The sequence below is a fragment of the Zootermopsis nevadensis genome, unplaced genomic scaffold (genome assembly GCF_977971745.1).
Source record: "Zootermopsis nevadensis isolate Lab colony 2312 unplaced genomic scaffold, Znev_1.0 Znev_ptg000002l, whole genome shotgun sequence".
NCBI lineage: Eukaryota > Metazoa > Arthropoda > Insecta > Blattodea > Termopsidae > Zootermopsis > Zootermopsis nevadensis.
The window spans coordinates 16419202-16432351 of record NW_028259134.1 but is presented as its reverse complement, the minus strand read 5'-3'; the positions used below and the strand labels follow the sequence as shown (position 1 = coordinate 16432351).

Genomic DNA, 13150 nt, shown 5'->3' with positions numbered 1-13150 from the left:
TTTGGTGTCCCTCAGTCTGCCATTCGTGGGGTTCAACGCATCCACTACTGAGGGTCACAGCTACCAAAGATATGCCAGCACGCCAGTGCTGTTGCTACCGCAGCAACGACATGCTTCTGGAGAACAATCCTGTTAAAATTCGGCCCGGGTCTGCCACAGCTCCGGGAGATATAAAGACAAGACTCTTTGTTTTGTTGTAGATAATATGCAAAGTTGCTGCAGTCCTTCGTGATGTCATCAAGGCTCAGTCGCCAGCCACCGGATGTTGGCCAGAAAGGGGTTCGGCAACCAGTGGCCGCCATCAAACAAGGCGTAAAAAACAACTACATAAGAAGCAAAATAAAAGTTATGCACGTAAGATCTCACCGGGCCTCGCGATCATTAATTTGAGTCAAGATGCTTGGATTTTTCCAGACAGAGTTTATTCAACTGTAAAATACAAACCATTCGAGATTAAATCTTAGGGTAAGGTTTATTGCAGGCCTTGTGTATCAGCATCACTGCTCTGATCACGGGATGATAATCAGGTTGCGTCGGACGTAGGAGATACTGCGAAATCAGAGAGACAGAGAAAGAGAAAGTGCCATAACTAGTCATCCCGAGAAGGTTTCGCCCTTTCTGCATACCTCATGACGACTTTATTTCCTTCTACCATTCATTCTTTCTCTTTTTATTTCATTTCTTTTCTTTCTTCATATTTTTGTTGCCTTTGTCTTTCTCTTTTAACCTAAATATCCTTACTTCGTTCCTCCCAACCTTCATCAACAAAGTTCACAAACAGCAGCACATTGGTGCTTGTTATATTAAAAAAGGCTTTTATCTGAAGATTTCTGTCTTCTGGGTTGTTGCGCCGTCTAGTATGTTAGATGTTTACCAACGTTTCGGAGATCCTTGCTGCCTCCGTCATCAGGAAGATGAATCGCCCTGATGACGGAGGCAGTATGACCTCTGAAACGTCGGTAAACATCTACCATACTACACGAAGCAACAACCCAGAATACAGAAATCTTCATACTAATTCATCGCCCTGATGACGGAGGCAGTATGACATCATTGTAAACATCGACCAGACTGCACAGCCCAACAACCCAGAAGACAGAAATCTTCATACTCACCGCTGTCAAAACCTCAAATCTCGCCCTGATGACGGAGGCAGTATGACCTCTGAAACGTCGGTAAACATCTACCATACTACACAACGCAACAACCCAGAAGACAGAAACCTTCATCGCCCTGATGACGGAGGCAGCATGACCTCTGAAACGTTGGTAAACATCTACCAGACTCCACAGCGCAACAACCCAGAAGACAGAAATCTTCATCGCCCTGATGACAGAGGCAGTATGACCTCCGAAACGTTGGTAAACATCGACCAGACTACACAGCGCAAGAACCCAGAAGACAGAAATCTTCATACTCATCGCCCTGATGACGGAGGCAGTATGACCTCCGAAACGTTGGTAAACATCGACCAGACTACACAGCGCAACAACCCAGAAGACAGAAATCTTCATCGCCCTGATGACGGAGGCAGCATGACCTCTGAAACGTTGGTAAACATCTACCAGACTCCACAGCGCAACAACCCAGAAGACAGAAATCTTCATCGCCCTGATGACAGAGGCAGTATGACCTCCGAAACGTTGGTAAACATCGATCAGACTACACAGCGCAAGAACCCAGAAGACAGAAATCTTCATACTCATCGCCCTGATGGCGGAGGCAGTATGACCTCCGAAACGTTGGTAAACATCGACCAGACTACACAGCGCAACAACCCAGAAGACAGAAATCTTCATCGCCCTGATGACGGAGGCAGTATGACCTCTGAAACGTTGGTAAACATCGACCATACTACACGACGCAACAACCCAGAAGACAGAAATCTTCATACTCACCGCTGTGAAAACCTCAAATCATACAAGCCTTTTATCTACTCTGAGGATGAAAATTCCTTCCTCGTAATTTGAAAAACACTGTTTACCCACTAGCGTTAGGACTTGTTATTAACAGTTGCAAAAAGTCTGTTGCCCACGAATTTAAATAATTAATTTCCAGTTGCTACCTCACATAAAACTCATCGCATTGAGTAGAAAGCAAGATAACTAAACGCAATTAAAATCCGTGTTGTAGGGAAAAAAAACACAAGTTGCTGAATTTGAGTAGCAATGTTTAATTTTCGTGTTTATAAAGTAGGGCCATCAAAGTAAAGAATAAGCTTAGTAATAAAACTGAAGACAAAGAAACGAAAGTAAATGACAATGGATAAAGATAACGCACACTTTACTTACCGAACGTCAAAAACCACTAATTAATATTTTAAAGATAACGTTGTCCCTAATGCTTGATTAAGTACCACACCATGCAGACGTATGAGGTAATGTGGGTCTAGCTCCCCGCTTTTCATCCTAAGCACTAGATGGAGGTCAGTAGCTAGCTTCACCTACGAGGCAAGAAATTCAGAATCCAGTGGCGACTTCTTGTGAACGTGAGCAGCGATTATGAACTTCACAAGCGGGATTTCTTCGAGAAGTCATCTAGTTATACGTTTAATGTATTGTGAGATCAATCGGTTTGCAAGACGGTGGTGCTGGTTCAACAGCTTTGCCTTCAAGGACTACAGGCTAATACCCATCTTTCCTGTCGTGGGCGGGTCATCACGAACCCCCATTAGCACAACAAAAATGGCGGAACTTGAAAAAAAAACACTAATTATCACGATCATATTTCCAATGCAGATTCTCTTAGGCGATTGATACATATCACACGTTATGGTATTTGCATTTATAGTCCAGTCTTAGAAACCACTGGACGGTGAACAGTGGTCATGCTGGAACTTCACAAGTGGTGATCCAGACCTTTGATTCTTTGCTTTCTGGTAACTAGTTTTTACATCAGTACAATGTTGATATTATTCCACAGTCTACCCATTTAAACGGTTACATAATTATTAACACAAGCTTTTATTCGAAGATTTCTGTCTTCTGGATTGTTGCGCTGTGTAGTCTGGTAGATGTTTACCAACGTTTCAGAGGTCACACTGCCTCCGTCATCAGGGCGACAGAAATCTTCATCGCCCTGATGACGGAGGCAGTATGACCTCTGAAACGTTGGTAAACATCGACCAGACTACACAGAGCAACAACACAGAAGACAGAAATCTTCATCGCCCTGATGACGGAGGCAGTATGACTTCTGAAACGTTGGTAAACATCTACCAGACTACACAGCGCAACAACCCAGAATACAGAAATCTTCATACTCACCGCTGTCAAAACCTCAAATCATATATAAAGAATATCAATTTCTGAAGCAGCTTGGGTTAAGGTCGTGTTTAACGGAGTTATGAAAAGGACGTCTGTTTTACACGTTGAAAAACTTAGTTCCCCCAAAGCACGGACTGCGCGCTCATGCCGTGCAGATCGCAAGAGAACTTATCCCACAATTGAAGTTGTGATTTCTATTTTCTCCGGAGTTGCTGCTCGATGAGTGAATGATAGTGGCCAGGCTAATAATGTGACATATCACGAGTTAATAGCCACCTTCAGTTGTCTTCTAAAACGACAAACAGTAGCGAGTTACTGAGAAATCTCAGAGAACTCTGTGGGCGGTCCAGCATGTGAACGGGGAACGCCTCCTACGGAGAGACGAGGGGGTAAAAATAAATAAAAACTTCCCGCTAGCACGAAACGAACATGAGTATATGTCAGGAAGACGTGTGAAAATGAACTCACGAGATTATAAAGAGTGTCGCCTCAAACAAGCGCTTTGCTTGCATAGAATTTCGGGGACACATTCTGCAGACAGCAGAAAGTATATTCTTCCCCAAGATATAAAAATGACGGAAACATATTAAGCGACTATATCACGATAAAAAATCTTCACTGTATACGAACTTCAACAACCACTTCCGGATGTTAGATAACTGAGCATTTAAAGTGAGTCAAACATACATATACCTCTCAGAAAACACAGTACAGTGGGCCCCGGCACAACGAATTCTATTATTTCCACGAAAGCCTTCGTTACATAAATTCGCTCAGTCCGAATGGCCGAAACTGGCAACCGCGTAACTTCGTAAACAATTCGTTGTGTGGGAGAAATTGATTTTGTGACTCAATTACGACATATGGGAGACAATTCGAAAAGCGAAAATTCGTTATCCGTTGACTTCTGTATGCTAACGTCCACCGTACTTATTTCAAAAACATTCTGTATAAGAACCAAACTTCATTATCCCGACCCCATCAACAGGGGATCTCTCAAACAGCATATAAACGCACAACTTACTTACATTTTAATGTGCCCATTAGTGTGGTTAATGCTTAGTTTACATGGTAAGAGAATAAAGTAGTTCAGCACTTGTTTGACATGGACTTTTTTTTCTACGAACTGCAGTTGTTTATATCTTAGTGTTTATAACATTTACAAACTTTCTCGAAGCAGAACCTAAGCTCAGGAACGAGAAACTGAATGTTCTACAGTCACTCTATGAAAGCTAGCAGACGCTTGCAGTGTAATTCGAATGTCTTCCCGTCAATTTAGACCGACAAGTACAGCGGAAGTTCATTCTGCGACTGCGCTGTTTAGAAAACGTTCACGTCATAAATTGTCAGAAAACAGGAAGAATAAACCAGTCTCAGAACAGGGACCAGCGCAGGTCTTTTGTAAACACGGCAATTAAACTTTAGATTCTATAAAGAGCGGAGTATTCTTTACCTTTGCTGAGTTTTCTCCTTTTTAAATGCAGTGTTCTCTGCGGCTTAAAACTCCAAGAGAAATAAATCAACGTCTGCGTTTAATCAAACTACCATCTTCTCTTCCATACTTGTAATACTGAAGTCATGAATTTAAGGAGTAATTCTTTCAGACTGTGAATTTGCATACAATAGTCCGGCTGGTTGTGAAGATGATATTGACAGACAGATGGTGATCACTTGTGTAGGGACACAGCCTTAATTACAGATCCCAGAACGCAACAACCTCTCATTTGCACGGTAGGAACCTTGGTATATACTTAGGCAAGCAACGTCTGCAATTTGTAGCAACTGGCAACAGCTGACCGCAGCTTCTCTTATCTTAACTTCCCTCCCAAAAACAAAGCAACTCTGTTCTGTCTGAACGGATTTTGATAAGAATTGACAAGGGATACCTTTACTAAAATTCACCACCACAATGTAATCTTGGTCTATATCAGACAATAAGGACAAGCATATTATACGAAGACATACAGCTAGAGCTCCAATATGAAAAACGTCAATTTTACTGATACTCTGTTTAACTTCCCTTCTTACGTTACACTACAAGAGCGATCGGTATCATGGCCTTTAGTTACTGCGAAGTTTGCTTGGAGTAACTGAAGACAACCACAAAAAACTAGGAGTTTGTCTTTTGGATTCTAATGCCGTGTAGATTTGTAAGTGGATACCAACGTTTCAGGCCTCATCACTGAATATAAAGACAGCAAGTACTTCAGAAACGCTGGTGTCTACCTGAAGGTCCGCCAGCTTTATAACCAAAAAGACCAACAACGACATCTTCCCCTCCGTGGGAACCTGAAATCACAAACATTCCGAATATGAACCAAGTAAACGTGCTGGGGGGGGGAGAGAGAGAAGCAACATCTTTCATATTTTCTACCGGTTTCTAGTTACCGATCATTTTTCTTTATTTGCCTTCAATTATTTTCTCATTTTCTTGTCAAATGCAAAGAAATTTTTTCGCTTAACATAAATGTTTGCAGCAATTTGAACTAGCAGCTTTCTTTAAAGAGTGATACGATATTAAAAAATTATTTTGACAAAATTTCTCATCACATTCACAGTTTTCTTCGATATTAAATATTGCTTTATCACACACAATACAAATATGTAGGGACTAAACCCCTTTTACGAAGTATGTGAATATAATATAAACAGAGGTTTCCTATTAATACATCTTACAACGTTCTTTGCAATTTCCTCTTTGATTAAAAAAAACATACTTAATAAAATTTACTGAAAGTAACACTAAAATTATTCGCCCGAACAGGGACTTGAACCCTGGACCCTTAGGTTAAAAGCCTAATGCTCTACCGACTGAGCTATCCGGGCTGATGCTACTACCCCTCTCGGGTAGCTGACGCATGCAGAAGCAATGTAAATCCCTCAACATGTTTGACCGTTTTCCCCAACCCCTCTTCCAAAAACCGACATTTTATCACTTGTCATCAAACAAAAACCTTTACACGAAGCCAATATTTTAAAGATTTCTGTATTCTGGGTTATTGGACCGTGTAGTCCGGTTGATTTCCACCAACGTTTCAAAGGTCACACTGCCTCCGTCATCAGGGCAATGAAGATTTCTGTCTTCTGGGTTGTTGCGCCGTGTAGTCTGGTCGATGTTTACCAACGTTTCGGAGGTCATACTGCCTCCGTCATCAGGGCGATGAAGATTTCTGTCTTCTGGGTTGTTGCGCTGGATAGTCTGGTCGATGTTTACCAACGTTTCAGAGGTCATACTGCCTCCGTCATCAGGGCAATGAAGATTTCCGTCTTCTGGGTTGTTGCGCTGGATAGTCTGGTCGATGTTAACCAACGTTTCAAAGGTCATACTGCCTCCGTCATCAGGGCGATGGCATTCATTCAGACTACACGGCGCAGTAACCCAGAATACAGCAATCTTCAGACTCACCGCTGTGAAAACCTCAAATCCTAATATTTTAAAATGGAAAAATTTGTTATGGAGGTATTATGAGTTACCGTAACTTATTAATGAGCATGCTGCCCAACTTGTTTGCTCTTTACTGATCTGGAATTCATTTTGGGGTTCGGAAGTATGTCAATGAAATATGGCGACAATGCTTCCGTGATCCAAATCTTAATTCACATTATCGTTTTAACACAGATTAGTCTCCCGACAGAATATGAATTTCTCCCCTGCTGCCTGGGGGTGTTGCAGTAACTACATTTTTATCACAGATAACATTTGTTATCTTCTGAACCAAGAGGCAGATGATCGTATTCTGGGCTCCAGTGCCTTTCTACTGTCGCTTATTCCATATGACCGTGCCAACTGCTAAACAGCGTAATCGGCGATCACCATTCTGGCCTTGCCCATCCATTAGAAGCAATGGACCTCTACGTAGCAGGCAGCCATCTGTTCAAGACGAATGTTTGGCGTTGCACTCTATAAATGATACCAAAAGACGTGACCGAGTGGTTAGTATTTGAGATTCTTTTTCGGCAAGTCTGGTGATAAGAAAGTATTTACAAGGGAGACACCCTAGGTCTCTCAATCTAAGAGGAAAATATAGATTAACAGTGTGCAAGGACACGCTGAAAAGTGGGTTATGTTTCAACACAACGGAGACAAAGTAACAGAAGGATCATTTAAATTCCATGACGAAAAGCTTAATTACTTACATTCATCGCCTGGCATCATTAACTAAGAAAACAAAAAAGAAACAAAATGCGTGAGATATTTAACACGCATGGGGATATGAAAATCGATAAAATGTTAGCCCTAAAACCTAAACCTGGTCCTAAAAGAGACTACATCGAAAATTCAGGTCAACATTAAAATGGATCGTACACGAATAGTATATTTGGGTTTAGACTGGACTGAACTGGCTCGGAGTCAAAGGTTGGGAGTTCGGGAAAGTGGTGATACCGTTCAGGTTCCACAAAAGAAAGAAGTATATTGACCCTTTGTGCAACTATCAACTTTTTATGAAAGTAACTGAATCATGCAATTTGATATGTAAAGTACGTCGTGCTACATCATTTATATGCAAAATTCAGTAAGCTTTTCCACACCCAACGCAGCCTACTACAGGCCTGCTGGGGCAGGTTGTGAGTGTAGTTGTTAATTCGGCACCGACCTTCAGAGGCAGACACCGTCCCGATACATCACGTCGTGGCAACTTAACTCTGAATAATTACTTGCCTTGCATTTTCATTTCTGTTTTTTGCGTATACGTGATGCACTAATATGCTCAATATGGAAAGCAGTTTCTTCATTTTAATCATATCCCCTCTTCGGATATGCATATTATGTACTTATATTAAACTCTCTGTTCTGGGTACGTTTCAATGCCTTCTGTATTCCAGAAATTAAAATTGCCGCTGAGTTTAAATTTTCGCTTTCTTCGTCCTCAAATCTGTTGTCGAAAATAACAGCGTAATAAATCTATTACTGCCACTACTATTAAGACATGATTATCTTTTCAAATTTAATTTCTCTGCAAAAGCGACAGCTTGGAACTTCATCACATACATTTTTTGTGCTTAAATATGTTCTCATAAGCTGGAAACAACAGCATTTTTGCTTCACAGATGATATTTTTAAATCAACACTAACTGGGTTGTTGCTAAGAAGGAAGACGACATATTACGGTAATTTTTTTCTCAAATGTTTCCAATAACATGATTCCTTATTTTCTCGTTGTAATCTTATTATATAATAGTAATAATCGTTGGTTTTAATATGACATCCAAGGTTTTACGGTCTTGCGTTCCAGATTCAAACCCCGTTCGGAGCTTCAATGTTATTTCTGTAATTATCCTGTGTAGGTTTTCTTACCATGGGCTGATCCTAAATTCAAGAAGTCCCATGAAATGTCTACATTTTTTTAGAAGTTAATTCCAAAAAAGGAAGTATTTCTGCGCTCCAGAATCGCTCTCATCGATGAAGAGTTCAGAACACGGAGTTCGTTGTACACTTTTCCTATAACTAGGTTAGAATCTATAACCCTCTGATCAGCAGCAATTATAAGCACAAATATGTTCTTTTCTCCGTTAATCAAAAGGTCGATGACCCTGCGATACAATGTTTCCAGTTTCTGACACTCCGAGATGTCCTTGTGTGTGGTCATTAACGACAACTATAGACATAACAATGCCTCTAAAAATACCAAAAACTATTTTAAAAAACGACCCTGCCAGGATTCGAACCTGGAATCTTCTGATCCGTAGTCAGACGCGTTATCCGTTGCGCCACAGGGCCACTTGCGTAACCGTTTCCAATGTACAGGTACCATGTTTTAACGTCTTATATGGTCGTTTTTGAAAGGAGCATTTGTTAACCTTCTTTGTAAAATGATCTTTTATTTTATATTTTTCTTGATGTACAGTACCTCTACAACTTTGATTCCGTGCTAAGAGTAAGATAAAAGTGTTGTCATTTTCCTGGCCGTTACCTCGTAAGAAATTAAGACTGAAACAATTTTGTAACGTCATTCACTGCAAACGTAACTCGCAAATATTAAATTTCGCATTACTTTACTAGCTAACTAGTATTAAAGACGTCAGTGTAATGAGAATCAATGGCCTGATAACGGGAGTAGAGTAAACTCCCGAAACGTCGTGACATACAATGGACAACGCCATTCTTATTATTGGTATAATGGATTAACGTTTACAATCATCTTTTAATCAAGAGTTAAGTGGCTTCCAGATGCAGCTCGACTCCGACTAGTGGAAGAAGGCGGAACCTAACGACCTAATCAAAAACATTTGAAATTGACTGCACAGTAACATAGCACCGTCCTTATTAAAGACTCGTCAGTGAATTAGGTCAACGAAGATCACGAATCATTAATTCCCTATCATTGCGACCTAAGAAGGCATCCGTCCTGAGGGGCAACGCGCCTGGTAAGAACAGAACTGTTGGCCAATAGTGTGAAAGTTCACTGAGGACAAAAAGAGGTCTAATCATCAAATCGCGACTCCAGTGCAGCTAACATATAATGGCAAGACAGAGTACGTCCGATAACCTAATTCTCCATATCGGCCACAGCCTGTGGCTGAAAAAGATTACAATTTTTAAAAGGAGATAAAACTGATGATTTCGTAGTGTGGGCTTATCTTATACACAATAATGAAACTGGGATATCTAGAGGAAGTAACAAATACTTTCCTAGATATGTCTTCTGACTCATCGCCTTGATGATGAGGCTGCAAGGGCCTCTAAATCTTGGGTAAACTTCTACCAGACTGCACGGCGCTCCAACCCAAAAGATAGCCATTTTCGTACTCAACCACTGTGAGAACCCCTGAGTTAAAAGTTGTGTTCAACTGCAGTAAAGCTACCGATTTATTTTATTTATTTCAATAAAACTTATTTTGTATACTTCATCATTACTTAAGGGGATTAATATCAAAAGTTGCAGATTATTTATCTAAACAGGAAACACAAACAGAAGATATTAAACATGACTTAGGTTTTAATTAACACGTTAATAGCAGAGAAACTGTTTTGAAGTAATAATAAACGCTTATCTAAACAAAAATAATGATAATCGTTAATCAGTCATTGCACTTAACAGACGTGTTGAATTGAGTATAAATGTTTAGATAAATTATCAGATATTAACCCCTTTGATGCCGAAGCGTATCTAAATAACAAGTGAACATTCAATCCTTATCAAAAGGAAGACAAGTTAGTCACCTCCATCGTCAGGGTATAACATGGAGGCAAGATATTTTTTTTCTGAAACTCCGACATCTGCAAGGATTCTTGGTATCACAACTCTAGAATACCAAATTAAGCTCTCACGACCGTGGAAACCTCAATTTTCACATTTTATATTCAACAAAATAAGCGGTGGCTGTATTTGATAATTGCATTGTTAAGTCATTTATACTCACGAAAACAGAAAATTATTTAGGACTGAACACGCCCGGCCTATCCCAGCTTCCTTAATTCAAATGCCACCGACAGAATACCCACGAAGTATAATGTGCCTCAAAATACATTACATACAAGTTTGATCAAATTCAATCTCATAAATGGACATCGCCGAGGACCCTTGATACGGGTGTGTACTTATGCACAGAGAGGTGTAATTTGTATTCTTACAAGGTTCGTAACGTGGGGTCTGGAATGCCGCGAACATGGGGACGTGTTAGAATGAATGCAATGGCTTGCTTGCAGCAGAACCGGTTATGTTCCAGCCACAAAGTGCAATTTGTAAGAATTCGGCACAGTCAACTGACCTCCTGGGCTTATAATAACACTCTCAGACTAAGAAGAAAACGAAAAGAATAATTCTGCATGCAAGAGTAACAAAGTAAAAAAAACCTTTTACAATGACCTCTTTCTGTATTTCTCTCTTTCCTTATGATTTTTCCTTTTTTCTGTTCTTCATTGTATTCTTTTTTACCAATTTGTTTCACCTGTTTATTTATTTTATTTACTGTTCATTTTCTCTGGTTTTCTTACAATCTTATAAAATTCGTGGATTACGCCTGTGTACATGTAACAACTCACAAGTCCATGTAATTCGTCAGGACACATCTTGCCCGTCCAGCTTGTCCGTGTAACCGCAGAATGTACAGCAAGCCTAATTAATGACAGAGATCTACAATTATGAAGCACAGTGGACTTCACTATGCAGCCTCCACTGACGTGTTGCCTCACGCGAACAAACTCCACAATCTATTTTACGTCAGGTTTTCCGATTAAAAAACTAAATGCATTTGTCATCTCTCCAACTCCTGTTACATGTTCCGCCCACATCGCCCTAATAATCACCAAATCACTCGAAGAACATATCGCCTAATCACCCCAAATCGGTGAATAGTACAAATTATAAAGTTCCATATTATAATTTCTCTCCAGCTACCTTTTTCTCAAGTCTTTGCCATCTGACCAAGATTCGAAAAGAAAAGTCAATTGGTTCAAATATTGAAACACACACAAAGAAAACACGGTGGTCTCCTACGCCAGATTTCTTCCTTAGAAAGAAAGCTTAATCAAATGGCATTTAGAAGAAATGGTGATTTTGTGCTGTCGTGGTTTCTGAATGCACACGTGATATTTATTGGAAGCTTGACCACAGTAAGTTGTGGTCAGATGTCAAGTGGTCGTCCCATTCTGTGGAATATATTGAACGAGCACCGAAGTACGCTAGCCGCATACTTGCACTACAAGGTTATTATATTTAGAAGTAATTTCGTTCCAAGGTTTCCACGAACATTCTTTTAATTTCAAATTAGCGTATCGTAGATTATAGGTTATATTACTTTTTTTTTAATGCTGAGAGGAACATGTATAGCCAAGGAAACGCAAAACTGAACACGTGTTTACAATTGGCTGTGCTATAAGGAAAGATATTTGTTATTTCTATGCGTTACCAAGATCTTATTTTAGAGAATAGTATTTTCAAAAATCCGCTGTGAATCAAATGTATTTGTAGCCGTCTTTACTTATTTTACAAGCAAAGACATCTAGTCTGTGTGTTCGAATACATGTGTATATCCTCCCCTAATAACTACGAAACCAACTGACTATTTTTTATGAAACTTGGTTAGAAAAGCATCCCGCTAGAAGCTCATTCCACCTCTACCTTTGTACTTCCAAACTTCCTACCATCAATAATCGAAACATATCGTTGTGGGAAGAATAAAGTCAGTTCACGCGAGCCTGATGTGACGTATAGCGTGACCATCTTCCACAGAACGCATAAATAAACTCAAAAACGAATAACACGATTTTAATTAAATTTAATATTGTAGAATTTTATGAAAAAACTGTCAAACCTCTTTATTCAGTTCGGAAAAATTTAATGACCATTCTATAAATAAATTTTTCAGCCTTTTCACTAAAATATTTATTAATTAAGAATTATTATTATGATCACAGAAGACATCATGAGTAGTTCACTTCAATTTCCGTCCTTCATTTGGCGACACTTTACTTTTCCCAACACGGAAATACGGTGTCTCTAAATTGAGTTTAAAGAAACATTGGCGACATTTGATAAAAGATATCCGAAATTTGTCGTGAAAGAGGTCTTTAAAAAAGTCCAATGTTTATTGAGGTAATTTATTTACTTACTGTAGAATTTTGAAGGATTTTACGGTCAAGATAAATTTTTAAGTTTATTTATTTATCTCTAAGTTTGGTTCCGAAAACCAACAAACCCCTGGGACTAAACATTAATGCAAAATTATTTCTGAATAAATCAGACACATTCGCTCAAATCTTGTACAAATCATATATTGTATTAACAATTGGACACTAGGCTCTAGTTATATGTCATATTTCATGTAATACAGAAATTATGCGCAGAATAGATAATTACATGATACATTTATAAATGTATAGTACTGCTAATTTCCACCACACACGCTAAAATATTATTATGAAATCTGGCGTGATGCTGTTG

The 13150-nt window shown here is 39.5% G+C and overlaps 1 long non-coding RNA gene and 2 other non-coding genes across 3 annotated transcripts in view; all 3 read right to left on the bottom strand.

The window, feature by feature from the left end:
• Positions 1–13150, bottom strand: part of LOC110836971 (uncharacterized) — a 249532-nt gene that overhangs the window by 11940 nt on the left and 224442 nt on the right. The gene's annotated exons all lie outside the window — the stretch shown is intronic.
• On the bottom strand, positions 6020–6092 carry TRNAK-UUU (transfer RNA lysine (anticodon UUU)). Its single transcript has one exon. It is a non-coding gene; the product is annotated as a tRNA-Lys (tRNA).
• TRNAR-ACG (transfer RNA arginine (anticodon ACG)) lies at positions 8913–8985 on the bottom strand. The gene has a single exon. It is a non-coding gene; the product is annotated as a tRNA-Arg (tRNA).